The sequence below is a fragment of the Dipodomys spectabilis genome, unplaced genomic scaffold (genome assembly GCF_019054845.1).
Source record: "Dipodomys spectabilis isolate Male_0828 unplaced genomic scaffold, ASM1905484v1 ptg000098l, whole genome shotgun sequence".
NCBI classification, from domain to species: Eukaryota; Metazoa; Chordata; class Mammalia; order Rodentia; family Heteromyidae; genus Dipodomys; species Dipodomys spectabilis.
Window position 1 is genome coordinate 18972294 of NW_024870775.1, and position 12858 is coordinate 18985151.

The window sequence follows — 12858 nt, forward strand, 5'->3', positions numbered from 1 at the left end:
AATTTGTCTCTTTTCCCTTTAACCATTGTATTTCTAGTACAAAGAAAGTATTGGATGACTTTTACTCATGTTCAAACATCCAACATGTTCTTGCACTAGAAATTAGCCTGCTTTCAGAACTCCATATTTACTTTGGAACCTTTTTTTTAAAGGTTTTTTTAATGGGTAGGAGTGTGGGCATCTGTCCTGGGGCTTGAACTCAGAGCCTGAGCATTATCCCTGAGATTTATTTTCTCAAGGTTAGAGCTCTACCACTTGAGTTGCAGCTGCACTTCCAGCTTTCTGTTTGTTACTTGGAGATAAGTCTCTCAGACTTTCTTGCCTAGGCTTTGAACTGTGACTCTCAGATCTCAGTCTCCTGAATAGCTAGGATTATATGTGTGAGCCATAGCACCTGGCTTTAGAAACCTGAAACTCAGGTATCTTATTTTCTTATTTTCCTACTTTAAAAAATACTTTCCCCATTATTATAATCAGTCCTTTTTGATTAAAATATTCAAATAGTGAAATTTTGTCACATACTTGCAAGTCTTCTGATAGCTCATAATACACATTACTAGAAAGAATTTTGTCCGTTTACTTATATTAAAGGGGATCATTATGTCAAAACTTAAATTTGCCTCACCTTTTAAAAATATTTTTATCATTGTCAAGATGATATACAGAGGAGTTACAGTTACATAAGTAAGGTAATAAATACATTTCTTGTCAAAATTGTTCCTCATCTTTTTATATTCTTTAGGTTGCTACGTATTTTTAAATACCTTGAAATAATGCCAAGAAATTTTATTTGAATGAGTAAAGTAACTTAGAACTAGTGAGGAAATACTAAGTAAGATTTGAAATTCAAGGGAGATTTGGAGAAAATTGCTAATCTAATTGTAATGTAGCACCTTGACTTTCAATCTAAAAAGCCTAATTCATAGTCTTCACTCATTTTTAATAAGCTAAAAAGTAAAAAAAATCCACCTTTGTAAATATAGTTATAGAACATTATAGCTGATATATTACAGTGAGGAGGGATTAGGCTAATCCCAACACTCTTTTTCCCCTCATATTATCATCTATTTCATCTTCCAGCAGCTTTTAATTAAATACATGCCATTGCATCAAATTCTGTGGGGTGCCCTGAAAGTATAAAAGATCAGGGTGTTGTTGGCTCACACTTGGAATCTTAGCTACCAAACATGCTGAGATCTGAAGATCATGGTTTAAAGATAGGCCAGCAAGAAATGTTTGTGAAATTCTTATCTCCAGTTAACCAGCAAAATAACAAAAGTAGAACTGTGGTAGCCTGGCACAAAAAGGCCAAGTGAGAGCACAAGGCCTTGAGTTCAAGTCTCAGTACTGGTGCACGCATGCACGCATGCACACACGCGCGCGCACACACACACACACACGAAAAAAGGGAAAAGAAAGAAAAAGAAAGTATGAAAGAAACTTAAAATATATTTCTTGTCCATATGAACTTAAAACATGTACAATAATCCTTAAAACAGCAACTCTTAGTATATTCAGTATACAGATGTATATGTGAAAGAGATTGCTATATGGGTTTGTCACTATGAAAAGAAAAAGGATTATATTCACTATCTTTATCTTAGTACTCACTACAGTGTATGTATGTGTGTGTGTGTATTTGTGTGTGTGTGTGTGTTAAAATCATATTAAGCAGGTTCTTTTTGCAAGTTTCAGCTAAAAAATAAACTCATTTGTAAAAAAAACTGAGGTCAAGTGCTGTTGGTTCATGCCAGAAATCCTAGCTACTCAGAAGCATGAGCTCTGAGGGACATGGTTTAAAAACAGACCTGGCAGGAAAGTCCATGAGACTCATTAGCTACCCAGAAAAAGTCAGAATGGAGGTATGGCACTAGCCACAATGGTATAGCACAGCCTTCGGCAAAAAAGCTCCCGGAAAGTGCTGTGATCCTGAGTTCAAGCCCTTAACAAAAGCTGAGATAAACTCAGAATTGTATTAACAATTTAATAGGGTTGGGATTCAATGAAAATGACATAAAAATGGGCAAAAGTTCATTGGCAGAGATAGAACCAATGAGCTATTTCCTTTTGAGGTGCCAATAGAAGAAACACATTTATAAATCAAACTATAATCCTTACCCCAGAAGATACAACCATAAAGAGAATTCATGTGTCACTGCCCACTATATTAAGAACAAAGGTTTGGTTTCCTACTTGTTCATCTTCAACAAGGTATATAATGTCTCTCAATCTCTTTTTCTCTATAACACAAGGTATCAAATACTGTGGTTGTTTACCTGATTTTTATCACTAACACTCCTACTTCCTTCTCAGTGGAACCTCTTTTTGTTTTTGTTGCTTTTTTTCTGTTTAATCTTTTATTCTATGCTAGAGTTAAGTTACATTCCTGGAGAAGCCATTTTGTCTTATGAATTATTATATATTTATAGAGACAAATAAATAAAAATCTAAAAACATAGGAGGACAGAACAAGTACATGGTGAGACATATCCAACATCATCTTAAATGCTGGGTAGAGTTTTGTTTTGTTTTTTAATCCATCTTCCAGCTGTGCTCTGAGGGCTATAGTTTGATTCCCTGTATCCAGAGGCTAAAGACTTTGTTTCCATTCTGAATAGGGTCTACTTGGGGTCAGAGGGGGATTCTGCTCTTCTTCCTGCACGGAAGTGTTTTCAGTCTCCAACCCTGCTCCACCCACAGCGTAGAGATGACGCTATCAGCGGTATAGGTCCATTTATGACTGTGGTTTCCCCAGGCTTCCATTGTCTTGCTCAAGCTTTCACCAAGGAATTAATAAGCTCTTAACATGATAGTCTAGGGCTGGGAAGGTGGCTCAAGTGGTAGAGCGCTTGCCTTGAGCTGAAGAGCTGAGGGACAGCGCCCAGGCCCAGAGTTCAGGCCCCACAGCAGGACCCCCCCCCCCACCCCCCCCACAAAAAAAAAGACTTAAAGAGAAACTTCTCTGAAGAGGAAAGAAGGATGGCCAATAGACACATGAAGAAATGCTCAACCTCTCTAGCCATAAAAGAAATGCAAATCAAAACAACATTGAGATATCACCTCACTCCAGTTAGAACAGCAAAAATCAAGAACTCTAACAACAACAGATGCTGGAGGGGGTGTGGACAGAAAGGAACCTTACTTCATTGTTGGTGGGAATGTAAACTTGTTCAACCACTTTGGAAAGCAGTATGGAGGTTGCTCAAAAGACTCCTCATAGAGCTCCCCTATGACCCAGCAATCCCACTTTTGGGCATTTACTCAAATGATCACAAACAAGACCATACTAAAGCTACCAGCACAACTATGTTTGTTGCAGCATTATTTACCATAGCTAAGATATGGAACCAACCCAGATGCCCCTCAGTAGATGAATGGATCAAGAAAATGTGGTATATATACACAATGGAATTCTATGCCTCCATCAGAAAGAATGACATTGCCCCATTTGTTAGGAAATGGAAAGACTTGGAATAAAATTATACTAAGTGAAGTAAGCCAGGCCCAAAGGAACATAGGTCCCATCGTTTCCCTTAATTGTAATAACTAGTATATGGCTAAGAAAAGCACAAAAGGCCAGATATGTTGATGTTAGGTGAAATGAACCCCAAGATAACTATTCAAATGTTTTTTACTTTCATGTGATTGTTTCCAACATATTTATAAGATGATTCTTTGTTGCTTTGTATGTCCCTCCCCCACGATATAGCCGCTGCTTTCACTGTATTTGATGTTGGTATAATTTGTGGAGGGGAAGGGAAAAAACAACTTGTTTAAATAGGGATACAGGTGGACCCATTGCAACAATGAGATGTACAAGTCCTTATGTCGAAAAACTAACTTTACAACTTTGGGGGGGGTTGGGTAATGGGAAAGGATAGGAAGGGGAAACAAAGGAGGAAGCAACAATGCTTGGTAAGAAATGTACTCATTATCTTGTCCATGTAATTGTAACTCCTCTATACGGTATTTTCATAATAAAAAATTTTTAAAAATTCAATTTTATCAAAAATCAAAGGATTAAAAATGAATACATGATTAGCAAAATTCTCAGACATCTGGATTAGGTTGAAGACTATTTAACTCTGTAATATTTTATCTATGGGAAAATATTTATTATATCTGTAATATTTATTTCTATGGGAAAACATTAAATGCCAGAGAATTTTAAAAAATATGTTAGAAACAATCGCAAGAAAGAAAAAACATTTGGATCCTTATCTTGGGATCATTTCACCTAACATCAGCTTATCTGACCGTTTCTGCTTGTCTCAGACATATACTAGTTATTGCAAATTAAATATGGGAAAACATGGGACCTATGTTTCTTTGGGCCTGGCTTACTTCACTTAATAAAATTTTTTCCAAGTCTTTCCATTTGGAACTTCTTTTTGTACCAGGCAGTGGCGTGCTCAAATAAAAGCACATTCTTTCCAGACCTCCATAATAACCATATGACACAGTTCTGGACAACACAATATAAACAGAGTAATGATATGAGAATATGTGGTTTAACAGACATATTTGACTGGTATGCCCCATTCAGCCCTTTATCCCTCAACATCTTCCCAGGGCACAGAAATGAGAGTGAGTAGCTAGAGTAGCTACCTACTTTTAACCATAACATGATGAGCATGGGGACAAAGATCTGCATATTAAAATGGTAGGAGAGAAAGATGCAAGAGTCCTGGTATAACCAACTATTTGGATACTCTGTGTAGTCCCCTTGGATTTGTAGAAATACTGAAATTTTTATAGCATTTGATGGCACCATCCATTGTCTTTTTTTTTTTTAATATTTGGTGCTGGGGATTGAACCCAGAACATTGCACTTGCTATGCTAGACAAGCCCTTTGCCACTGAGCTACATCCCAGCCCTATTCCGTTATCTTCTGTGTACTTTCAATATCATCAGTTGTAGCTCTTCTTATAAATATTGCCTTTAGTGGTGCTGTGGCTCAAGTGGTAGAGTGCTTGCCTTGAGCTGAAGAGTTCAGGGACAGGGTCCACGCCTAATGTTCAAGCCCCACCGGAGGGGTGGGGGGATGGTTTACAAAAGATAGCCTTTTTTCCAGTGGGTGGGGCTAAGGGGAGAGGAGAGTTGAATAAAAGAGAAAAGGGGAGGGGGAGGAACATAATCAAGAACTCACGGTACATACCACAAAATTAAGAAAAGTAAGGAAAGGGATGGGTCGTAGAGGGGTGAAATGGTGAAGTGGTTGACACTGATCAAGGTACATTATGTTCATAAACTGCTTTGTTAAATGGCACTTCCTTTGTGCAACTACTTAAGAAAAAATAATTTTAATATTTCCTCTACAGTACAAATGCTATTTGTGCCCTCTTTCACAGAGATAAAAATGTCTATCATTTATATTCTTCCCACCAGCCTCACAAAGCTTTGAAAGTTCAAATAACATGTCTGCCTCAACTTTCACTTGAAACTAATCCCCCTTCCCACTACTGGTTCATGTTGAAACTTCCCTCTGCTGGGCTTTTACATGAAATTGAATTCTTACTTTGATCTCTGCCTTCTTACTTTGATCTCTGCACTCTTTGCACCAACTTCTCTTTATTGGAAACATTTTCTTAGAAAATCTCATGCTCACAAATCTTCAACACAATCTGTTCCTGGGCAAGCAAATGTTGGGGGAATAAAAGTCCAATTAACATTGTAGAGATGCCATATTATTCTTAAAATGCTATTACAGACTTCATGTTGAGAAAATTAAACTCAAGGCAGCTTGTGCCTGTTCTAGGATTTCTGTTAAATGAAGTTTAAAGTAAACTTCATCTATAAAAATAGTAATTTTAAAGGACAAAAAAATTACATTTTCTCTCATATCTGGACACTAGACTTAAAAGATGAACACAGGATCATGTATACATATGCATATATATCACACACATATCATGTATACACATACATATAGAACATGGTCATAATTGTGGGACCATTTGAGAGGAAGGGATGGAATAGAGAATGTTAGAGGATGGTCAATACTGAAATACATTGCATCTATAAATGAAGATTGCAGAACAAAATTCATTAAAAGCTGATGAATAATATAAGGTTGGGGGATGAAGAAAATGAGAGCAAATGAGGGAACCAATCTGATTTAAATGCTGTAAATGGATGTATAAAATGCCATGGTGAAACTCCTTTGAACAATTAGCATATACTACAAAAGATGAAGAACAGGAATGATGAAAAGTCCTGTCCAGTACAGGACTGGAAGAGGAAATGGAGAGGCAAATGGAGAGGGTGAAGGAAGGTGAGTGTGGTTAAAATACACTATGTACAGATGTGAAAATGGAACAATGAAGACTATTGAGAATGGTTTGGGAAAAGCAGGAAGAGGAGATAAAGGAGAGTGATGGAAGGAATAATCAAAGTACCCTGTATGTCAAAATGAAAGCCCCTTGTACAACTAATTAATGCTAATAAAATGTTTTTCATGTTTATATCTGCTTCTCAGGATACAAACAAAAATTGCTTTGTACATACCAAGCACTTAGAAAATTTTAACTTAGAATTTAGTCAAATCTAATTGATGTTGAGACCAATTTTTCTTTTTCATTTATTTATTTTTTTCTTGGGTCCGGTTGTGGGGCCTGAACTCTGGGCCTGGGCACTGTCCCTCAGCTCTTCAGCTCAAGGCTAGCCCTCTACCACTTGAGCCATACCGCCACTTCCAGCTTTTTTCATTTTGCTTATGTGGTGCTGAGGAATCGAACCCAGGGCCTCAGGCATGCAAGGCAAGCGCTCTACTACTGAGCCACCTTCCCAGCCCCGAGACCAATTTTTCTTAGGTATGAGTAAAACATGAAAATGCCTCCATATCTTTTAAGTTACCCTCTAACTGATAAAGTAGAGAAGAAAATCAGAATCAATGAGATTAGATAAGTTGTAAAAGTTATCTATAAAGTTCATAGGTATTATTTGATTATTTGACCTACAAATATTTTCATATATGCCACAGTCTGTTCAGTCTATTGTAATAGACTACCAACATATTTTCAATATATTTTATTGTTGTGCTAGTTTTCTCTATTCATTTTTTTATTTTCAAGGTGATCTTTTTTTTTTGGGGGGGGTCCGGTCGTGGGGCTAGCACTCTACCACTTGAGCTACAGCACCACTTGAACCACAGCACCACTTCCGGCTTTTTTCTTATGTGGTGCTGAGGAATCAAACCCAGGGCCTCGAGCATGCAAGGCAAGTGCTCTACCACTGAGCCACCTTCCCAGCCCCTCAAGGTGATCTTTTAAGGACCAAAAATTTGTTTTTCATAGTTCTGGCACCTGAGATGTCCAAGGTCTGCACTGGCAGATTTAATATCTGATAAGGTCCTGCTTCCTAGATAGCCATCTTTCACTAGGAGCTCACAAAGCCAAAGAAGCTAGCTAGCTCTAGTCTAGGGTTTTTTCTGTTGTTGTTGTTGTTTTGTTTGTTGTTATTGTTGTTGTTGTTGTTTTGTGCTGTCTTTAGGCTTGAACTCGGGCCTGGGCACTGTCCCTGAACTTCTTTTGCTTAAGGATATCACTCCATTACTTGAGCCACAGCTCTACTACTGGCTTTTTGGTAGTTTACTGGAAATCACACACTTTCCCTTCAAACTGCAATCCTCAGATCTCAGCTTCCTGAGTAGTCAGGAGTACAGGTGTGAACCACTGGCACCTGGCAGCTCTGAGGTTCTTTATGAGGGCACTAATCTTAGTCACTAGGACCCTGATGTCATGATCTAATACCTAACTTCTCGAAAGTCTTTCTAATACTATCACCATTGGGGATTAAGATTTCAACAAATGAAGTTGGAATAGATACAAACTTTCAGACCATAGCAACATGTATGAAAGGCTAAGTTATAAGTATAAAAGGTTGATAAAAGAAAATTCCCATATTTCTTTAAAAGAACAGTAATAGAAGTACAAACATTCCAAGGTATGAAAATGGGATAATTAAAATGTTTATGTAATAATTCATTAATATTAAATAAGTCAGAAAATAACAAGAGAAATCCCAAAAAAGCTGAATTAGGATAAAATCAATACAATTGACAAACATTTGGCAAGGCTGGTCAGGAAAAAGACGGATGATGAAAGTTACCATTATTAATGATCTTCATTAATAAGTTGATATCATTATGGATTTTAAAGATACAAGACCCTTAACAGGAACATTGTGAACAATGCTACAATAATAAATTTGACAACTTGAATAAAAAGAGACAAATTTCTGAAAAGGTACAAATTACCAAGACTAACCAAGTTGAAAAAAAAAATCAATATTGGTGTCATACATTTCATACGATTTAAGGGAACAGCCGACAGTCTGCTGCTGACCAGAAAGGAAATGGTTAACAAGTCATCAAGGAACCTCAATCCTTGACTTTATTCATTCTCGATCCACTTTGCTACTCACCTGCTTCCACCTAAGTTCATCAGCTCTCAAAGTTTTAGCTACTCTCTTATATACTGACAACTGTACAGAGCAAACCTGAGTTGCTTGCCAACTGTGCTTCCAGTTCACTATAGGGCACAACCATTTAGATATGCCTTAGAGTCTTCAAACTCAATGCAACCTTGCTAAGATGCATTATGCTCCTCCAGCTCATCACTAGAGACATTCTATATCTCAATTTATGTGTAACCAGCTTCAGTGACTATGGTTTGATTCCTCCTGCTAATTAATGCTCTATTCCTCTAGTTCAGAAGTTCTCAAACATTGCCATTCATAGAACCATCTGTGAAGTTTGTCAAAACACAATATTGTGAGGACCAGTTATGGAGATTTTGATTGAGTAGGATTTGTACTTCTAAGAAGCCTACAGGTGATAGCAATGCTGCTGGGCAGAGGATCACACATTGCATGTCCAGATCCCCTGGACTTTAGATGAATACTTTGGAATGATCACTTTCTTTTTTAGTAAATCCTTTGTGTATTCTGATACATTATTTATCCTGAATTCTGATAGCCTGTCTTCCAGCTATCACCATGAAATGTAACTTTTCTAGTTCTCCTTCCTTGCCTAAAATGAAGGTTCTATACTACCAACTACTCAGCCTTGCCATTGACACTAACATTTGTGAAGGCTGGAATCCAAAAAGTGATGTCAGCATTGTATAATGTCAGATTTATAAAAGACAAGAATCTTCAGGTTTTGTATAAGATACTCACATGATCAAAGCTTCTCTAACATGATGAGTCTGAAGAGATTTATGCCATTTGATAAACTCAAATACCAAATACAGCCAGGCGCTGGTGGCTCACACCTGTAATCCTAGCTACTCAGGAGGCTGAGATCTGAGGATCGCCGTTCAAAGCCAGCCCGGGCAGGAGAGACCCGTGAGACTCCTATCTCCAATAAACCACCAGAAAACCAGAAGTGGCGCCGTAGCTCAAGTGGTAGAGCGCTCGGCTTGAGCTGAAGAGCTGAGGGACAGCGCCCAGGCCCAGAGTTCAAGCCCCACGGCCGACCAAAAAAAAAAAAATACCAAATACATTTGAGCAGGACAGTTCTGAATTCCATAGAACGAATTAATCAGTCATACAAATGAGGTTAGTTTTAGGTTGAACCTCAATATATAAGCAAGCATGACAGCTAACAAGAACATGAACTAGAGATGTGTGGGTTCTAATATCAATTTTAGTCAGCTATAGTACTTCATAATGCTCTGAACCTTGGTCTTCTTACCTATAATAGGGGACTGATAATTAAACCACCTATATAGGGCTCTTGAGAAAATGAATATAAGAAAAATGACTCTAAAGACTTAGTATAATTCCAGGCCTATATTAAAATTAAGCAGTGTAATTCTGATTTCCCTGCCTTTACATGTATGTATAATGTAATTCCCAATAAACCTTTGGGAACTTCTCAAAATGTGTCACTTAAGGAAACAAACAAAAATGGCCATTTCAGCCAGATGCTGGTGACTTATTCCTATAATCCTAGCTACTAGGGAAGCTGAGATCTGAGGATGTATTCAAAGCCAGCCCAGGCAGGGAAGTCTATGATACATTTATCTCCATTAACTACTCAGTAACAACAAACAAATGGAAGTAGATCTGTGGCTAAAGTGGTATAGCTCAGGAACAGAGCTTAGACTATGAGTTCAAGCCCCAGGACTCTCTCTCTCTCTCTCTCTCTCTCTCTCTCTCTCTCTCTCTCACACACACACACACACACACACACGACTTTTCTGTTTCTTGGGCTGAAAGGGACTGGTAAATATTCCCTCATGTCAGAAGACTTCTGCCAAATAAATCCTTAAATAAAAGCACCTTTTAAACATATAAAAAAAAAGTAACTAAATATTTTCCTGTTTTTGTGAAGCTGGTAACATGATATGTTTCCCTTGTGTAATACTGGCCTTCCCTTCTAGCCAAAGAACAATTCTTCTGTAACATTAAGCAAACACTTTGGAATTTCAGCTGGAACATTATCTGATTGACCTTAACCTCTTTCCTCAGTATGCAGTCTTCAGTAATTATTTAAGAATTTGAAGAACAATATGAACATATTACAGTATTAGTAAATTAGTTTCATACAAGTACAATTTATTAAACAGGATTTCCCCTCTTTTTTTTCCCCCTGGCATTGTCAGCATATTTTTTTCCCTTCAGTAAGTACCCAATATTTGAAATTCAGCTGTTTGAAGCAGTGATCTAATGAAGGACATGACCAGAAGGGAATGGGAAAGTCATCATTTTAAGGAATAACCAATTTGAGAAATACTGCCTTAGTTTATTTCTTGGAAACCCAAAGTAACACTTTCTGTAGGATTAGAGAATCTAGATAAATTTGAGGAGTTAATCTGAGAAGAAGACTTGGCTTTGATTGATTAGCTCACACTTATTCTATTACAGGCCCTGCTCTGGTTCTTCTGAGCAGGAAAGTTACTTTGAGAAAAAGTTGTAAGAATGCCAAAATTGTAGTTTTGGAACTTTTGAAATTGTTCTATCAGTATTTCACAGAGTAAGTAGACAAATCACTACAGATAATATAAGACTTTAACAGCACTAGTAACCAAATTGATTGAATGGGCATTTATAGAATACTCTATCCAACAATGTAGTAGTATATACTTACAAGGTACTTAAATCATCCTCCAAGAAAGAAACACAAAGGGACTGAAATTATATGTTCTCTAATCACACTGAAATTAAATTGAAAGAGTCTTTAATTCCTATTTTCCTGTGTGGAAGGAGAAACTGTTTCTCCTTTTTATTCTGTTCCTGTTATGCTAAAGTAAATCTTTGCTAGAACTTTTTTTTTTTTTTTTTTCTGGTTGTGGAGCCTGAACTCTGGGGCCTAGGCGCTGTCCCTCAGCATTTCAGCTCAAGGCTAGCACTCTACCACTTGAGCCTCAGTCCCACTTCCAGCTTTTTCTGCTTATGTGGTGCTGAGGAATCGAACCCAGGGCCTCATGCATGCAAGGCAAGCACTTTACCACTGAGTCACCTTCTCAGACCCTCTGCTAGAACTTTTAAGAAAAAAAAATTAAATTAGAAACAAAAAAGATAAAAAAAAATACTTAGAAAATCTTCAAATATTTGGCAAATACAGAACTGGATATGGACCTGATAATGGTTTCAATCTTAATGAGTATCCTAAAGTGCTATATTCAGATAAAAATTAACTAAATTGTTTAATCAGTTACTGGTTCTGAACTCTCATCATGAGCACTATTGAGTTTTGTTATTGCAGATTTGATCCTCTGCAGCATTTACAGTCAGACCCACAGAGGGATTTATTTATTTGTCAAACTTAATGTCTATTCTTAACAAGTTCCAAGGAAAGGCTATGTACTGTCCTTCACAATAGGAGGGGGAAAGGGGATGTTCTCCTGGGCAGATCTAATAATAACATCAAAATTTTGGGACACAGATAAAGCAATACTTAGGAAGAAATTTGAAAATGAATTTAAGTATTTGTTTAATGCTATTAAGCTCTCACTATAACAACAGAAAAGGTAGGGCAAATGCAAATCAGAGCAAGAAAGGAAAGGTTTAGGAGTGATTAGTGAAATAGAAAACCAAAAAAAAAAAATCTTCCCAAACTAAAAATTTGTTCTTTTAGAAGCTCAGTGTAACTAATAATTCTGTCAAAAAATATAGGAAAAGGATAAGCAAGAGGAAGAGGAGGAGGAAGAGGAGGAGAGGAGAAGAGGAGGAGGAGGAAGGGGAGGAGGGGAGAAGAGGAGGAGGAGGAAGAAGAGGAGGAGAATGAGGAAAAGAAAGGAGAACAAAAAATAAGGAGGAGGAGAAGAAAAGAAAGAAGGGAGGGAGGAGGAGGGAGAGAGAAGGAGAAGGAGGAGGAGGAAAGAAAAAAAGAAAGGAAGAAAGAAAGGAAGGAAGGAAGGAAGAAAGAAAGAGAAACTAATTAATAATGGGAGATGGAGATGAACATGTAAAGAATGGCCTTAAGTTCATGTGTGAGGGAAGAGAAAAGAGCAGGAGAGATCTACAAAATCTTTTTTCAGAATACAACTTGAATGCCAGAAAGGAATCCATGAGAAAAAAATTATGCCAAAGATGATATAAACATCAGAGATCACCTTTTGGCATACAGGTTCACAATGTGAAGCGAATTAAAAGATCCTATTAAATGTCATGAAGTCATGTCCTCTCTAGTTTCTCTGGATTCAGTGCAAGTTCACTAACAGCCCAGAACCATCAAGTCACCACCCAGAGCAAATAGTGGATATTTGAAAGAATGAGTTTGCACTAAAATGAAATGTACTGGCGAGAACTTGGCCACAAATGACCCCATCACAGTATTATGTTGTAAGTAAAGGCGAAAAAGGTCCAGAAATTAAATTATTAAAGTAAAAAAAAACAATCAAAACAGA